Source organism: Neolamprologus multifasciatus, chromosome 5 (genome assembly GCF_963576455.1).
Source record: "Neolamprologus multifasciatus chromosome 5, fNeoMul1.2, whole genome shotgun sequence".
Classification (NCBI taxonomy): Eukaryota; Metazoa; Chordata; class Actinopteri; order Cichliformes; family Cichlidae; genus Neolamprologus; species Neolamprologus multifasciatus.
The window spans coordinates 28369513-28385393 of NC_140443.1; the positions used below are offsets into that span (position 1 = coordinate 28369513).

The 15881-nt window shown below is 41.9% G+C and overlaps 1 protein-coding gene across 1 annotated transcript in view; it reads right to left on the reverse strand.

The window, feature by feature from the left end:
- Positions 1-15881, reverse strand: part of suclg2 (succinate-CoA ligase GDP-forming subunit beta) — a 101448-nt gene that overhangs the window by 30114 nt on the left and 55453 nt on the right. The gene's annotated exons all lie outside the window — the stretch shown is intronic.

A 15881-nucleotide genomic window follows, 5' to 3' on the forward strand; every position in this document is an offset into this window, starting at 1 on the left:
AGCAACACACTCACTGCAAATTAAACACATTGGTTTGGCATTTGGATTTGGCGGTAAAATGAAAAAGTATTTGTCAGTCCAGGCAGGGTTCATTGTCAATTTTGTGCTTTTGGACTGAGAAAGAGTGCTGTTGTCGCATCATATATTACGATGATTGTTTAATATGTTTACATCACGGTGCATTGTGGGTTAAATATTGCTAGGCTACTGAAGTGTTGCATTCACAGTCTACACTACGCTGTAGGATTTTTTAATTTTTTAAAAAATTAATTAATGAATTAATTTTTTGCGTTTTCTCTGTGTTTCTGCCAGGACCACAGGCAGGGCCACTCGCAGGTTGCTTTTGGGCCGCGGGCCGCCATTTGAATAGGCTTGGTCTACTGCAAATACGCTGTGTCCACTTTGACTAGCATTGCAGATCTAGTCACTCCTATAGCAAACACACTAGTAATGGTAAATGGCCTGTATTTGTATAGCGCTTTACTAGTCCCTAAGGAACCCAAAGCACTTCATACAACCAGTCATCCACCCATGAATGAAAGAGTCAAAGTGAGGTTTTTTTTCTTGGTCCCACATCTCATTCGTTCTGCCACCCACTGTAGTAAAACTCCATTTAATTCATTTTTTGCCACTCCATAAATCCTACCAGCGGCACCTTTAAAATCACCAGCGCATTCCCCACTCCTGCCGTCAGCCAACCAGTGAGTGAGGCGCCACGCTCGCCTCCTGTCCCCACTGCTGCAGATAAAGTCTTTCACTTTCTTAAGAATAAACAGGAACACTCCCATCTTACCACTCTATCAACCCACTGTCCCATATACCAGTCAACCACAGATGGTTCCCACTAGCCTGTATGTGTGTATGTGTGGCACAAAGTGAATGGAAGTCTTCTTCGGGAAGATGAGCTCCAGTGATTACAGGCTGCGACAGTTTTCTAATTATTCTGTCAAACATCAATCCTGCGGGCTGATGCAGGCCGTCCTGTGGCCTGATGGACAATGTAATCACTGCTAGAATTCCTCTCCCAGCCCCACTCCTCCACCCATTTTACCACCCTCTACACACTACATACACATTCCCTCCTTTTCTTCTCATCCTTTGCGCTTTCTCACTTTCCATTTGGTTGCTCTTTTCACGCCGACTCGCTTTTACTCATTTTCTCACAGTACTCCTCACTATGCTTGCTACAATAAATAAACAAAGAATGAGTGTCATACGGCTGTTAAAATGACAATCTGATGTAGGTAAGGAAACAAGCACACAACAAAAGGCTAATGAAAAAAAAATATCAGTGGATCAATAGCGAGTGCATCCCTTTGGGATTCAGATAATTATATTTTTCAATGGCATTTGATTCAATTCATTTAAAACAAGGTATGTTAGTGCTTTGTACCCTCTCCTTTAATGCTAACCAAAAATACACAGTACAAGGTCCACGAGTAGTATTTGGACAATGACGCAATTTTTGTAGTTTTCTCTCTGCACACCAGCACAGTGGATTTCAAACAGTCAAGATGTGACTGAAATATAGACTGATTCAAGGGGTTTAACTAACACACTGCATCAACAGTTTATGAATACAATCAGTGTGGTGTAGTGTGCCATTTTCAGAGGCTCAAAAGTATTTGGACAGACTAACGTTTTAAATATGAGGTATGTTAGTAACAACAAATCATTTGCTGTCATTTTATTTTAATTACTGTACAGTACTCTGTTTTTGGTAACTACTGTTCATGATGTAAATGTAAAAAACTGTATGTTTCTGTTCTGTGTCCTGTTTGTTTGTGTATGTGTTTTTCTTGCTGCTGTTACAACCAATTTTCCCCTTGTGGGACAATTAAAGGATTATTCTATTCTATTCTATTCTATTCTATTAATGAGCACCTGTAGTCTAGAGCCCATGAACATCGCCAAATGCCATTTTTACTCCATTGAGATGCTCTTCCAGTCTGTTACTGCAGCTACTTTCAGGTGCTGCTTATTTGTGGGTCTCTCTGGCTTTAGTTTCCTCTGTAGTAACGGAAATATTTGATCTGTTGGGTTGAGATCAAGTGACTGACTTTGTCATGAAGAACATCGCTTTTTTTGTTGCCTTGAGCAGCTCTCTGATTGCTTTTGTGGTAAGCTTTTGCTCTTGACGAAGGCGGTCACACTTTTCTCCTCTCCCTTAGCTTCCCTGCTTAGCCTCTTATGTCCTTGTCTAGTCTCGTGTTTTTTGTATTACTTTTCCCTGGAACACTCTCTCACAGTCTGTTCTCTACAACCTAAAAGAGGAATTATGGATTTGATCAACTGGTCCCTAAAAGCAATTGACACCCCTTTCTCAACGAGAAGTTTGGGCTCGGGTGAGCCTGAGTGCTGAAGATATCTACCTATTCGGAACCATGGTAACAGGGTTCTTGCTGATCGGAGCTGGCTTGGCCCTGACTTATCGAAGAATTAAGAAAGTGGAACCGGCTGTTCAAACCCCCACAAGGCTGCCCGCTGGGATTGAACGATGGGAAGAGGCGTGAGTTTCTCAAAATGGGCTCATTGAGTGAAGAGTGGATTACATCTTGGAGGGGCTCGCTTGGAATAACATCTCTGAGCGCAAATTGGATTACATCTTGGGGAGGCTCACTGCGGTCGTGAGTTCTCAGAATCGGCTCTTTGAGCACCAGAATGACAACATCACAGAGCGCAAGTTTGGCGAAGCTCACAGCTCTCCAACGAGAGATTGAGTGACCAGTGTTGGACTGTTAGAACTGCTTTGAAATTCATGTGAGCTGTTCGCATTAAAGTAAAAAGCACCATCACTTAATACCCTTTCGGCGCCAGCTGCGGTCGCAAGGCTGGAACCGAACAAAAACACCCTGATAACGACTGTATTTTGACTGTTCCTTCCCATTCCATGCAAGGCCACCTGGGTTGGCTGGAAGACTGTTTACTTAGCCTGGCAGGGCGAAGGACGCTGTCTCAGCTGAACTCTGGACACGCACACACATACACATACACTGATATGCACACACTCATCCCCCCTCATTTCCAAACGCCTTCGATGCTTGTTCCCTCCTGGGAACACGGCGGGTCTGAGCCCGCGCTGGAATAGTAGCGCTGGGCAGGATGGCTGCTGTGTTTGCTTCGGATTACTCCGCACCCCCCACATTTCTGTGCTTTTTTGTTTTTTTGTTTCCTAGGAGCCCAGCATGAGTGGAGGTCTTTTTTTTCCCACTTGTACTTTCCAATTGTAGTGTATATTTCAGTGTTTTTTTTTTCTGTAACGCTACCGATCTCCGACCTGTATCCCCATGTGATGTCCGTGTTGTGTGTGCAAGGTCGGGGGGTTGGGGGGTGGGGGGTTTGGGGTCCTATTTCACTGCAGGGCAACCTGCATGTGGCGAATAAAGCCTTGATTGATTGATTGATTGATTGCTTTAGATCATTATTACGCAGTAAGTAAGCAGTTGGTTCTCCTCATCAATGTCTTGGATGTGTAAATAAAGAAACTCTTTTTGTAATTCATCATCCAACTATGCTGGTATATCAATATAAACAATATACATGATATATTGTAAACTCCTGCCACTACATTTAAATTACAAAGTGAGCTCTGAGTGCAGGCCTACTCCCTGCTGTATGAGCATGCAGTGGCCTTGGTCTCAGTCCGTTGCAACCCTTGCTCCTTGCATCCACTATGACAGCAATGGCAAACATGCTCAGCTTGAGGGACTTTAAAACCCAGTGAGTGAATCAGCAAAGTCATGGAGGAAATTCTATAAAAATGTAGAATCAGCACTTAAAAATGTGTGAATGTGACATTGTATAAGAAATGAAACCCTAGCTGCCAGTAGACTTCACCAGGTGGTAATGGTAAATTTGAGCCCCGAACACAAACTACAGAAATGAAACTGAAATATTTATTTTTATATTTATATATTTATTTTTATTTCAAACAATCTCAAAGAAATAAAAACATGTTTTTCCCGTGCCTTCACAGTACTTTTCCATTTTCCCTGCGAAAATCTCTTGTCCATCTGTATCTTCCTCTGGCAGTAGCAGATAGTGACTGAGATAATAATGGAGGAGAGCCGTGTTTAACACTGCCTCTGCAGCTTGGTGAACAAGGCAGACTGCCACAGAAGCAGACAGTCATGTCAGCTTGGACAGAGTACCAGGAATTGAACTGGATCATGCAATCTGATAGCAAATTCTTCCAACCAGCTGTCACTTATGGGGAACGCAGGGACAATAAAATCTGGATAAGGGAAATGTGCCGCAGTGCGTACCAGCAAAATAGTGATTAAGGGTTTAATATATGAGATTTTAAACATTAATAAAACCGCACACAACAATTTGCTGTGTAAACATGTAGAAGTGTAATGTTGTCCTCTGAAGAAAATGAAAATCTCACTGAGCTCACTGTTTGTAGACTTAAATCACACCTTTCTTGGCTGCTACTTCAAAGCACATTGTGTGCTGTCTGTCCTGCGTGCTGCACAACAACATTCAATATTTAGTATTTACTGCTGTTTACACTTAGCTAGATTAATGCGATGGTGTTGTGTTTAGTATGTTGCTTTGTTTTGTTTTTTTTGTTGCTTGTTTTCTATTCTTTTTCTCTCAACAGGTGATCCAGGAGATATTTTTTTCCCCCTTTCTCACTGTCCCTCTCCCCTTCTGTTTTTCTTTTCCTTCCTCTTTCTTTCTCCCTTTCCTATCCCTCACTCATGTCTGTCCCGTCTGTAACAACTGAAAATAAAATAAAATAAATAATAAAAACAAAGGTCGATCAAATGGACCAATACGGCAATGCCATGATGATCCATTTGGCAAAAATAAATCCATTGGGTGTCCTTGTTGGTCTTCAGACAACAATTCTGACGGCCAAAGAACCAAATGGGACAGGCAAAAAAGAAAAAAAAATAAGAAATCTGTCAGAGTTTATCTGATCGGAGTTTTGATAGGCGAGCCGGCCACAAGAATGGAGCGAAATGAAACTGTACGCCCTCCTTGTGAGTGACTTCACATACAGCACTGTGAAATCCAGATAGCAGACTACCAGTCTGTTTTTAAACAACAACAACAACAACAATAATAATGAAGTATTTTAGTTATCAAAGAGAGAGTAATAAAGTCAAAAGCAAAACAAAAAAGAAACAGTATCACCTGCTGAGCAAATACTAATAGCATCAGTATTGGCCTGACAATCATTATCATCATTTGGTGGTTACCCAGTTATTGATCTAATTCACATGCACTTGTTCAATTTCATTGGTGAGGGTGATGTGCCCTTTTGTTTAGGCCTGATGCTCTCGCTCTTATGCACCAACCAGCGCTTCTAAACAGGGATGGAAATCCAGAACAGAGTTTAAATTATCCTTTAAAATAATATTCCTAGAAACTTTGTGTTATTTGACAGCTGCACAAAGCAAAACAATGACATTAAAGTCCCATATGAGTCAAACTCAGCAAATGTGTGATAAAGAATCAGAGCTATAGCAGAACTGTTTAGGTATTGGTATCAAAAACTATTATCCATGTCAATATCCTTTAATGTAACTTTACCTTAAAATTAATACAGGAAGCATAGAAAAAGACCATTTTTCTTCTCATGTGTCCAGATCCAGTACGCCTAATGCTAGTGTGTGCTAGTGTGTGCGCCTCTACGGGTTTTCAGTCTTCACACAGATATAAGGCCATCTATCCTGACCCGGAGCATGGAGACAAAACACGAGAGGCGATTTCTCTGGAGATATGACGAGCGAAGCGTTTTATGGGAGCCTCATCGTCTTTCCATTACGCTTGATAATAAAGAAGTGTGTGGATCAGACAAGAGGCTCGTATCAAATCAGGCCTGGAAAAGCCAATTACTGTGACAATAATCTCTCGCTGTACTGCTGCCGGCATGTCTCGCCATACAAAGCAGCAACTACCTGAAACATGACGAGCAGGGGCGCTGAGAAGAGACAGGACATCTAAACAGATAGTGTATTCAGGAACAGTTTATGAAGCGACAGCATCTGTGAGAAGACGCTGCATTTTAAGAGCAAATGCTTTGGGATTTTCAGAATTTGGGTGGCTTTCTTTTTGAAACAGCAAGCATTAGCACAATCCTACTTTTATTTACTTACAGTGTGGACAAAGAAGCTAAAACAGTTGTCCTTTAATGTTGCTCATTCTGAGGACATTATAGAGGTGCATGGCACAAAGGAGCTAGAGGAAAGGAGATGATGTTTTAACCTGTGACCCTGTCAAAGCTCACGAGGCATCAACAGCAGAGAGGGCAGTGGGAGGGGAGGTATTTAGAGCCATGTCTGACTAAAATCAGAAGGTTAATGTGAGTTATTCAGAGCCTAGGGCCTTGTTAGAATAAACACAATCCCCAAGAATGAAATCTACAGGCAAACACACCACATGCATACACAGAAAGTGGTGCAGATTAAATATGTTCAGATAAAACCTAACATATTCTTAAACTAAGCGTTGATATTTCATGCAGTTTCAGTATTTTTAGTCTGCTGTGTATGGAGGTGCTGCCTCAGCCCCAGCCGCAGTAAAAATCCAGCACAGAAAGAAGCAGCGTGACCAGAAAAGACAGTTAAGTTCACATATTTCTGGAAGCTGGCACAATTTTTCGCAGTGTACCAAAACATATTCAAGTTTCAATTTCATGATGAATAAGTGCTTAAAGTGCAGAATCTCAGCTCTCATTCATGCGACTGAACAAAAATATTGTGTGATAATATTGTGTTCAGTTGCAGAATCCTATAACACAGCAGCCTGCAGGAGCTGGAAAATGTAAACTGAATGAAATTTCAGAGTTTGTTCAACAAAGCATCTGCAAATACATGCTGCTATTAAACTATTAGCCCTTTTTAAAGTACATGCATCTCCTTGAGTGATGAGTGATGCATCTTACAGTGACTCATACTGCAGTTAATGAGGTGCACTTTGGTCACCTCTAGCCAAAAAGAGCTAGCTAGCTGCCATGTTTACTCGTCACACTTTCGGCAGCTTTCACTGAAATTAACCTGCGCACCACCAATCTCCACCTTGATAGCATGAGAGCAGGAGAGGGTACAGTGTTTGTGGTGTCAATACATGGCTCACCGAGCACGATTGATCTCATCGACTGAGTGTTCGAGTGGCCACATATAATCCACCCCCTCCCGCGCCCGTGTGCACACATACGCGCCAGAGAAGCATGAAATGAGGGAGTCACATTTCTGCAGCAATGTCTCTCAGAGCTGCACAGGGAAAAGTCTGTGATGGTCATACTCTCTCAAGTCTTGGAACATGGACAGATGGAAGGATGGGAACTGGAGGCAAAGGGTGGAGTGATGACAGCAGATGGTTTGGATGGAAGAAATCTTCATTTACTCAACACTCAGAAGAGGAGAACACTGGCTAGCAACAGCATGTCACATTTAATTTGAGGCATTACCATGGGTGACTATGTTGAAACCCTGTGTGGTGTGTAAACACAACTAAACTGCTGCATTCACGCTGTGATATTCAGGGCGAAAAAGCATCAGGGTTTAAACTGGCACGACAACAGGTTTAAGTTTGAAGCTTTTTAATTATTCTCTGAGTTTTTTGTAGCCAATAGTGAGATGTAAAATACATGCAGATAGATGCAATGACCAATACGATACAGAGTTCTAACAAGGATCTGCCCAACGTGATAATCACTGTCGAAATGATTCAACTTTACAAAACTAAAAAATGTATTTCCACTTCCTTTATCATCAGGTGAAAAGGAGCAGATGTAAAGCCGCTTTCAAAGAAGCAAATGAAAATAAATGAAGAGCGTCTTTGGTATGCCCTTCCTCTGAGTGCTTGACTTCACAAGGTTGCTCAATCACATGCAGCTCACCTCCCTGTGGCATCCAAAGGCCCTATCTGATCGCTGACTGGCTCCCCCTGGCCCCGTGGTGTGAACCAGGTGCTGTGATGACAAAATGCTCCTGGCAGCAATAAGAGAACAGAGAGAGCAGAGCTCAATTAGCTCAAGCTCCAATCCCAGATCCTCTATTGATTTCCCTCGGATGAGGAATGGCAGACAGGAGAAAGCTCAATCAGACATACCCATGGGACCTGTCTCCCTCTTTGTCTTTTCATCTCTGTGTGCATGTGTGCACGAGTGTGTGTGTCTCAATAGGGGACAAATTGGTGCCAAGTCAAGGTGCTGGGATGAGGTGAATACATTAGCGAACCACGGTCTTCTTGCATACATGATGGTTAGGTTAATAGTGTTGTCTGCTGATGGTGCTGTGGAAAATGACATGAGTCTTTAAAAGCACGCTGTGCCGTTCCAACCCAGATCAAGTGGAGAAGACGACAGCTCCCTGAAGGGCAAATCAATCTGACAACTCATCAGTTCCATTGTACATGTCTGGACAGTTCGAGCCCACAAATTAAGCACAGAAATAAGAGAGAGAGTATACAATAGTTAGTCTAAGAGCACTGTTTGTTCTTCACTTATGGCTTAAACATCCCTTTTCTGTGGGGGAAAGCATATATTTTTGTGCTTATTCATCATGCCTCTACATTTGACTTTTTCATTCTCAGTCCACATCTCATTGACCTGTCTCAACATTCACCCACTCAATACTGCTTTCAAGAGAGCACGCTTGTGCGTGTCACAGATCTATTTCACTCTCGTTCAATCTGCATTAAAGCCACTCACGGAGCAGCTGTAAATTATCCTTGCTAGGAGCGAGGTGCTTCACATTTCACAGTTAAGGCTAAAAATGACACAGAATTAAATGCAGGAAAAAGTTCGTTTCACCCCTCCCTCTCTCTTCAACACCAAGGTGTGCAAAATTTGTCTCTCTCTTTCCAGCTTTTTATCGCTTTTTCTCTCTCTGCCCTCATCCGTGCTCTCAGTCCTCCTTCAACCAATTGGTAAATGACACTTAAAAGTTAAGACTCTTTCCACTTCAGACAGCAACAGAAAGTGACCAAAGCTGGGCAGCATTTGACCCACATCAAACCCAGGTGGAGAGGAGGGTCAAACCACACAGACAGACCCGCGGTGTTTGTTTAACCTGCATCAACCTGCCGACAGAGGATATGCATTTGTAACTCAGGCTCAAGTCCAAATAGGTCAAGTACTTCTGGGATGGTGTGCTTATACGATCTACTACAACATACTTGTTTTCTGAGAACTTCTGTAATTCTGGTTAAGATAAGAAACTAGTACAGAGTTGTCATGATACTACATTTTTAAACTTGATACTGACCAGAACATTATTGATAGTTGATACTCTTTCTGATACCATGAGGTGAAAAAAGCAAAGGGAAAAGGCACTTTTTAAAAATAAAGATTATAACAATACAAATAATAATGTCAATGACAGTGACAGAGTAACTGAACTCTAAGATATCCACATATGAAGTATTTGTGCAAAAAAAAAAAAACCCTGACAAAAGGCAAAATTTTCTATGCTTCTGGTGACTGGGCACCATATTTTTTGTACTGATCAAGAGTGTCGGGTTACTCAAAAAAGTAATGTATCACACTTGACTCATTAGCTTTCATAAAAGTGACACAGGATATTACTTAATTACTCACCAAAGAAAGTAATTTGTTACATTGTTTCCATGTTACTCTGAAAAATGACCTGAGACGCACTCTGTAATAAAAAAGTACAAGTTAACATAAATTTTTGGCTACAGTCCCACACACCAACATAAATTCCAATCCTAATGAGGACACACATACGAGCTTTCTTTTAGCTTTTACGTAAGTAAGCAAAACTAAAAACACCAAGTAAAGATTAGAACTAGCTGAGAGAAACTTTAAAGGCACAGTGATCCTACTGTAGAAACATGTACAGGTGGAAATTTAGGGTTGATATTCAGGGTCAGGCTGCTGGGCCCTTTAACGTCAGTCTGAGTTTTTGGCTAGCTTTGTGTTAGCATGCTGGCTGTGCAGTAGTTTCTGTTTCTGGATGCAGTTCGCATTTCATCATCATACTCTTGTTCTTTCATGCAACACATATAAAAGTAAAGCACATATTGTAGTTGCTAGAAGACTTTTCTCAACTTTGTTTTGGGAATTTAGGAAAAACATTACACTTTATACAAATAAATACTTGCGTTATCCTGTTAACTGCCTCTATTAGAGTTAAAGACAGGCAGAACTTATGCTGTTTGTTTCCTAGCTTCCTCACTAATGTTATAGTTTAATAGTTAGCCACTGCCAACAACTGCTACCTAAATAATAACTTAGCATGTGGCTAATAATAATAGTTAAATGGCTAATATTTACGTGTTTCCGGCCGTATTAACATTTTACTGTTAATCTCAGTGTTAGGGGATCTTTACTGGCCTCTCAAAATTCCTCATATGTTCCGTTAGAGAAAATTAAGAAAATATAGTTAGGCTGGTTATAAGCATTCAGTTTAATTGTAGTTCTGTCTAAGTGAAGGTGGAAGTTAAATCTACTGCTTTCATCCAACACACTGCAAAGAGATATAAGACACCATCTGTAATTCTCTCATGCTACAACTGCAGCACAGATAGATCTTACATATGTAAAGCTAACAGCCAAAGCTAAACATGCACAAGTGGAAAACAGAAACAGAGCTCTGCCAACACTGGTATTGATTCACACACACACACACACACAAAATGTATATATCTCTATAAACCGAAACAAGCATGAATCCATATGCCATCTCGCGTCTCTACCAATCAACACTTCAACACACCAGCTGCTGTGTGTGACACGTATTCACTTGGTTTCATGGGTGCACTCATTAAAACTATTGGGAAAAAATGTGATAAAAACCAGAAATAATAGAAGAACATCTGCTTCTTCCTGACTTCTCTTGTTAGAAGTCATGTTAAAAATTGTGAAACACCAAAAGTTAATTCGGAAGCTGAACTTAAAATACTGCCGTGAGCTAAGGTCTCATCGAGCATGTTCACCCATGCTGCCTCAGCCTGTACATGTGTATTTTATAAAGCTGCACAAAGGGGTTTTGAACTTTTGCCCTCAATCTTGGGAGCTCAGAATGGAAAGCACTGAAATTTATACGCACATGCATTCAAAAACTGTGTGTTCAAATAGAAAAGAAAAGGTGAATACATTTCACGGACTATCGCCAGGGTCAGTGTACTCTAAGGTTAGCCTATAATAGAAGCTTCTTACATTGCTGCACTGATTTTAAATGAGCTGGAGACGAAAAGGTCCTCAAAGACGCACGCAGAACCTAACCCTATATCCATCACTACGGGACTTAAATGCACTATAAGCAAATCTGCAGGAAAACATAATATGAGATGGAGGCTTTCTCAAATGACCTACGCAACCAATGACTGGAAAACAGAGAGCCACCGCTCCCTCGGAGCGCACAAACTGTCTGCCTGTCTCGAGCAGTGCTCACTCTTCCTGCAGCTTGGCCTCAATATAGCTGCCCCAGTGCATTGACTGGACTAAGCATGCGTCCCTTTATGTCTGGCCCCCTATTTAGTACTTGTGTAATACTCTGCACACTGGGAATGAACCCCATTACTGAGGTAGCTTGTTATATTCTTTCTCTCCTTTTCTCACCAGCTCGCATTGCTTGTGTTTATAACACAGGGGACCAGAATCTCCCAAAGGCCTTCGGCTCCAGGCGGAAAGGTGATTTCTTTCCTACTAAAATAACGCAGCATGAGACTCTAATATCGCAGCTGACTGTTGTGATTAAAAGTTGTTTGGCTCCCATGAGGTCTACGTGTGTGTGCGTCTGTATGATGTGGCTGTGCCACGACAAGCATTTATTTGCACCTATTTGCATTTCTTAACAGTGACAGGAAGAGCTGTGCGGTTTTCATTGCAAACTGCGTTGTAACACCCTTAGGAAACAGCCCTGTAACACAGAGCTCTTTTCCTTCTTTTCAGTGAGGAAAGGATGATGGGCTTTTCACGACACATTTCTCTGGCTCACCTGGCTTGGACCTGAGCCCTCTTCCCTTTTCTCTGTCTGCATACATGTGGAGCACACTGGACACGGGTACAGACATCTCCATACAGGGATGAGAAACAGTGCCTGGGCACCTGCAGGATTTAACTAGCAGGCATGAAACTGAAGGAAGCTCTTCACATTGACTTTAACAGGATTTAGTGAGATGAAAGTCTGCTGGGAAGAAAGAAGAAGCACAAAGAAGGAGAGATAAAAAGGTGGAGAAGGAGAAGCAGAAAACACAAGAAGAACTAGTGAAATGACAGACTAGCAGGAGCAGACAGGAAATGCCTGGGTATACATCAGCACATAAGTAGTGGTGTATAACACCAGTAAAGACTGTTTCACAGATAACATAAGACAGAGCTGGAGAGGTAGTAATAGTGGTGTGTTCCCTGTAGAGGGTGAGATGGGGCTTAGAGCCGGCAGGGCTCGGGAGTGTCACTGCAACAACGAGGAAAGTGGTTAAAGGGGAACCACAGGTGAGTTAAAGCAGAGTCACTGAGCTGGAAAGAGGTAAAACTGTGTGTAGTTTTCTTTGAGGACAATGGGGGGGCTGGAGCGACACGCATAATAATCCCACACAAAGAGAGCGAGAGGGAGGGAGAGAGCAAGTGAGAGTGGAGGGAGAGCTCTCTGAGGGAGAAACTCAAAATTACATACACACAGGTGAGTCTCAGCATTTCAAACTGCCCTCACACTCACACACACACACATACATACACACACACACACACACACACACACCAGTGCGAGCTAAAAGATGTTTCACGATCGGCAGTGTGATTATGCAACGCCAAAAAATGAATATGTACACGACTCTTGTTTTTGCCTCAGAGGCGGGTCCCCCCGGCTGACTGATGCTAATGTGCCCGTCTGTGCCTCTTTCACCTCATAGCGTGCCTGCTCCACCTCAAACAACGCAGAGACGTGACAAACTACTGCAGTATGCAACAAGCCTAAAGGTAACAATGTACAAAGAAGAAAAAAGAAAATCTGTCATAAGACGCAGAAACAAACACCGCCTGTAGGTTTAAGGTCACAATATAGGAATAGCTGTTTTCATTATTATCATATCTGATACATAAATGTGTAATTTCCCAGTTTTATATTATTTACAACTTTAAACACATTATACTTTTGTTCTTTTTTTATCGCCATCTCTTTGAACACACGCAGAAACAACTGAGTGGGCGGCAGAACCCTGACAGCTCGCTTACTCTGAAAATTTAACTCTCCTTCGAGCAACACCGCAACACCACCTTATTCTGCAAGGGGAAGACGTTATCTACACCGAAAGCCAGTTCATTTTTAAAGTCGGACTGCTTTGGATTCTGTAGTTTTCATAAATTGTAAAATGGAAATGGGGAACTGTCGGTCAAGAAACAGAAAGAACCTCAGTATTCATCCCCAGGATCACCGCGCTGCCTCTCTGCTGCAGACTCTGTGAACACATGACATGCACAAACTCAGTGTAATGTTAACCAAGCTTCCCACACACACTCATGAGTCAGCACGACATGTTCATTTACCGACAGGCTGCCGTACATGCTTATTTTCTCATTCATCTGAAAACACAGAGTTTGCCATAGTCGCAGATAAGATCAGGGCTTTTCGCATTGTAATAAACCTTTGAAAAGGGCTCCTTTATGCACTCGCAGTGAGACGCATGAATATGGGAATGAAAGGTTAAAGTATTACGAAAACGCTCGGCCTACTTGAATAGAATATTAATTACGTAACGGCGACACAATAAATCACAAAACAAGCCGCCTTGACAATTAGTAGGTTGATATAATGGCGGCCCTGATACGGGCATCTAGCCACAACAAGAGTGTGTTTTAGGAAAATGTCATCATTTACTCTAGCCTATAAAAATGATAGAAAACAGCCTTAAGCCCGGAGAACAAAATGGATGTTGAGTTGGACAAAACATCCATCTGCCACCTTCTTTACGGCACAGGCGCAAGGCAATAACGAGGTTATTTGGCTGTTAGTATTTGCTGCCTGCTCCTGTGCCTACAGGTGATGTGAGGGAAACCTTAATAAATTCAGCCCTTCTGTCATCAAACTGTTCCACGCGTGGATGTGAGGAAAGTGGAGCTATTTATTTTAGCATGGAAGATAAATATGTTCCTGTTAAAAAAAGCCGGGGGCCTAAATTCAAACAAACCTTATTGGTCTAGTAGACCCAGCTGAGCTACATAACATCTCACATAGTTAACGCGAACACGCACACACTTGGGTGGGGTGGGGGGGTGACATACAGCTCTATGATTCGCTTATTTTTCTCGTCTTGTTCCCACTTCTCATGCGGTATCCCTCCATTTTATCTGTTTTCTCTTCCCCTTTCATTCACAACATAATAATTTGAAGGTAATGAATGCTTTAAGGGTAGATTCTGGGGAAGTGAGCAAACAAGAAAAGGAAGCCTTTGTCATCTCATGCTCCATCTCTGCTATTCAGTGCCAGCGGTACACTCGCGTCGCATCCACTCCTCTCAGCACAATGAGCCTGAGACATCAAAGCGGAGATTGAGAGGGAGAGAGCGCGAGGAAGACAGAGGGGAGGGAGGGAGACAAAAGCGGAAAAAACAACTGAGGAAGAAAGCCAGAAAGAAGAGACGGACCCCAAAAATACCTGTTTTTCCCCTTCTTTTTTCTTTCTGTCATTACAGTGGAATATTTCCTGCTGAATGGGCTTCTATCATTTTTTTCTTCGCAGGACATAAACCATTTTAATCTCGGCACTCAAAAGTTGCAGTGGTCCCTAATAAAAAACACATTTTCACATATGCAACAGAACATTTCTGGCCTTCCTCACAGCAGCTACCGAACTCATTTTATTCAGTGCCAGTGGAAGTAAGCATTCTTATAAGGCACTCTATCAACACGATTATGCGAAAGCAGCGAAAGTTTTGTTTTTTTAAATCAGTAGAAAAATAATGATGTGAAATGCAAGTAGACCAGGCTGTCTGAGACTCTAAACTTTGAATAAATACTAAACAAAGGGCTGCGCATTTGAAGGAAATAAGCACTGAAGCCTTGATGTTTAAGGCAAATAAGGAAAAACAGAATTTACTGACGCTCCGAGTCGATCAATTTTGCCTCGGCACCTCATCCCATCCACGTTTACCCAGGGTGTGATTTTACTGTTACTTACTGCTCATATATCTTTTAAAGATTTGGGCGTAGTAATTTGTGGGGAGGAAAAAAAAAGAAGAAACCAAATGCAAATGAGCAGCATGCTCTTATTGTGAAATGATTAACATTCCCTCCACAGATCAGAGCAGGTTTCTCAGCTCCCCTGGTTGAAATGCTAATGGTGCTTCCAACCCAGTTTAATGTCAATCCTCCTCTATTTTTTTCCCTGTTAGGGAGGAGCTTCCCGTCTCCGTTTCCATACACAGCAGCAGGAGGGACAGGCAGTAGGTCTACTCACCCATCTGGATTTGGGGAATCAACCCAAGCCAAAAAAAAGAAGAGAGAAAGAGGAACAGGAGGAGTGTTTGATGGTGAGGGGGCCAGTGTATACAGACTAAAACCTGATCTCGCCTTTGAAGATATCCAACTTGTTTTAAAAGGGTATAATAATAATAAAAATGTGGCTCCCTCAGGGGAAGAGAGCAGCAAATCTCCCCCGTTGATTGCATTTCTTTTTTAACCACCATATTCATTTTTATTTTTCTCCACAGTCTGCCGGGCTGATTTTGTGAGACCAAAATCGATCACACAGTGGATTTTTTGAGTCAGGCAATGTATCACCTGCTGGAGTGTTAAGGTTAGCAAGTTTTTAACATTCATCAACAAAAGGTGTGCAACACTGCTACCATGAAAAATCCTACTTCAGTGTTTCGAATGAGCTTTAGATGAAATAAAGCTTTCTGGTATGTGTAATATATACAGAATATCTATTTTAAGACTATGTATCACATGCCATACAGCG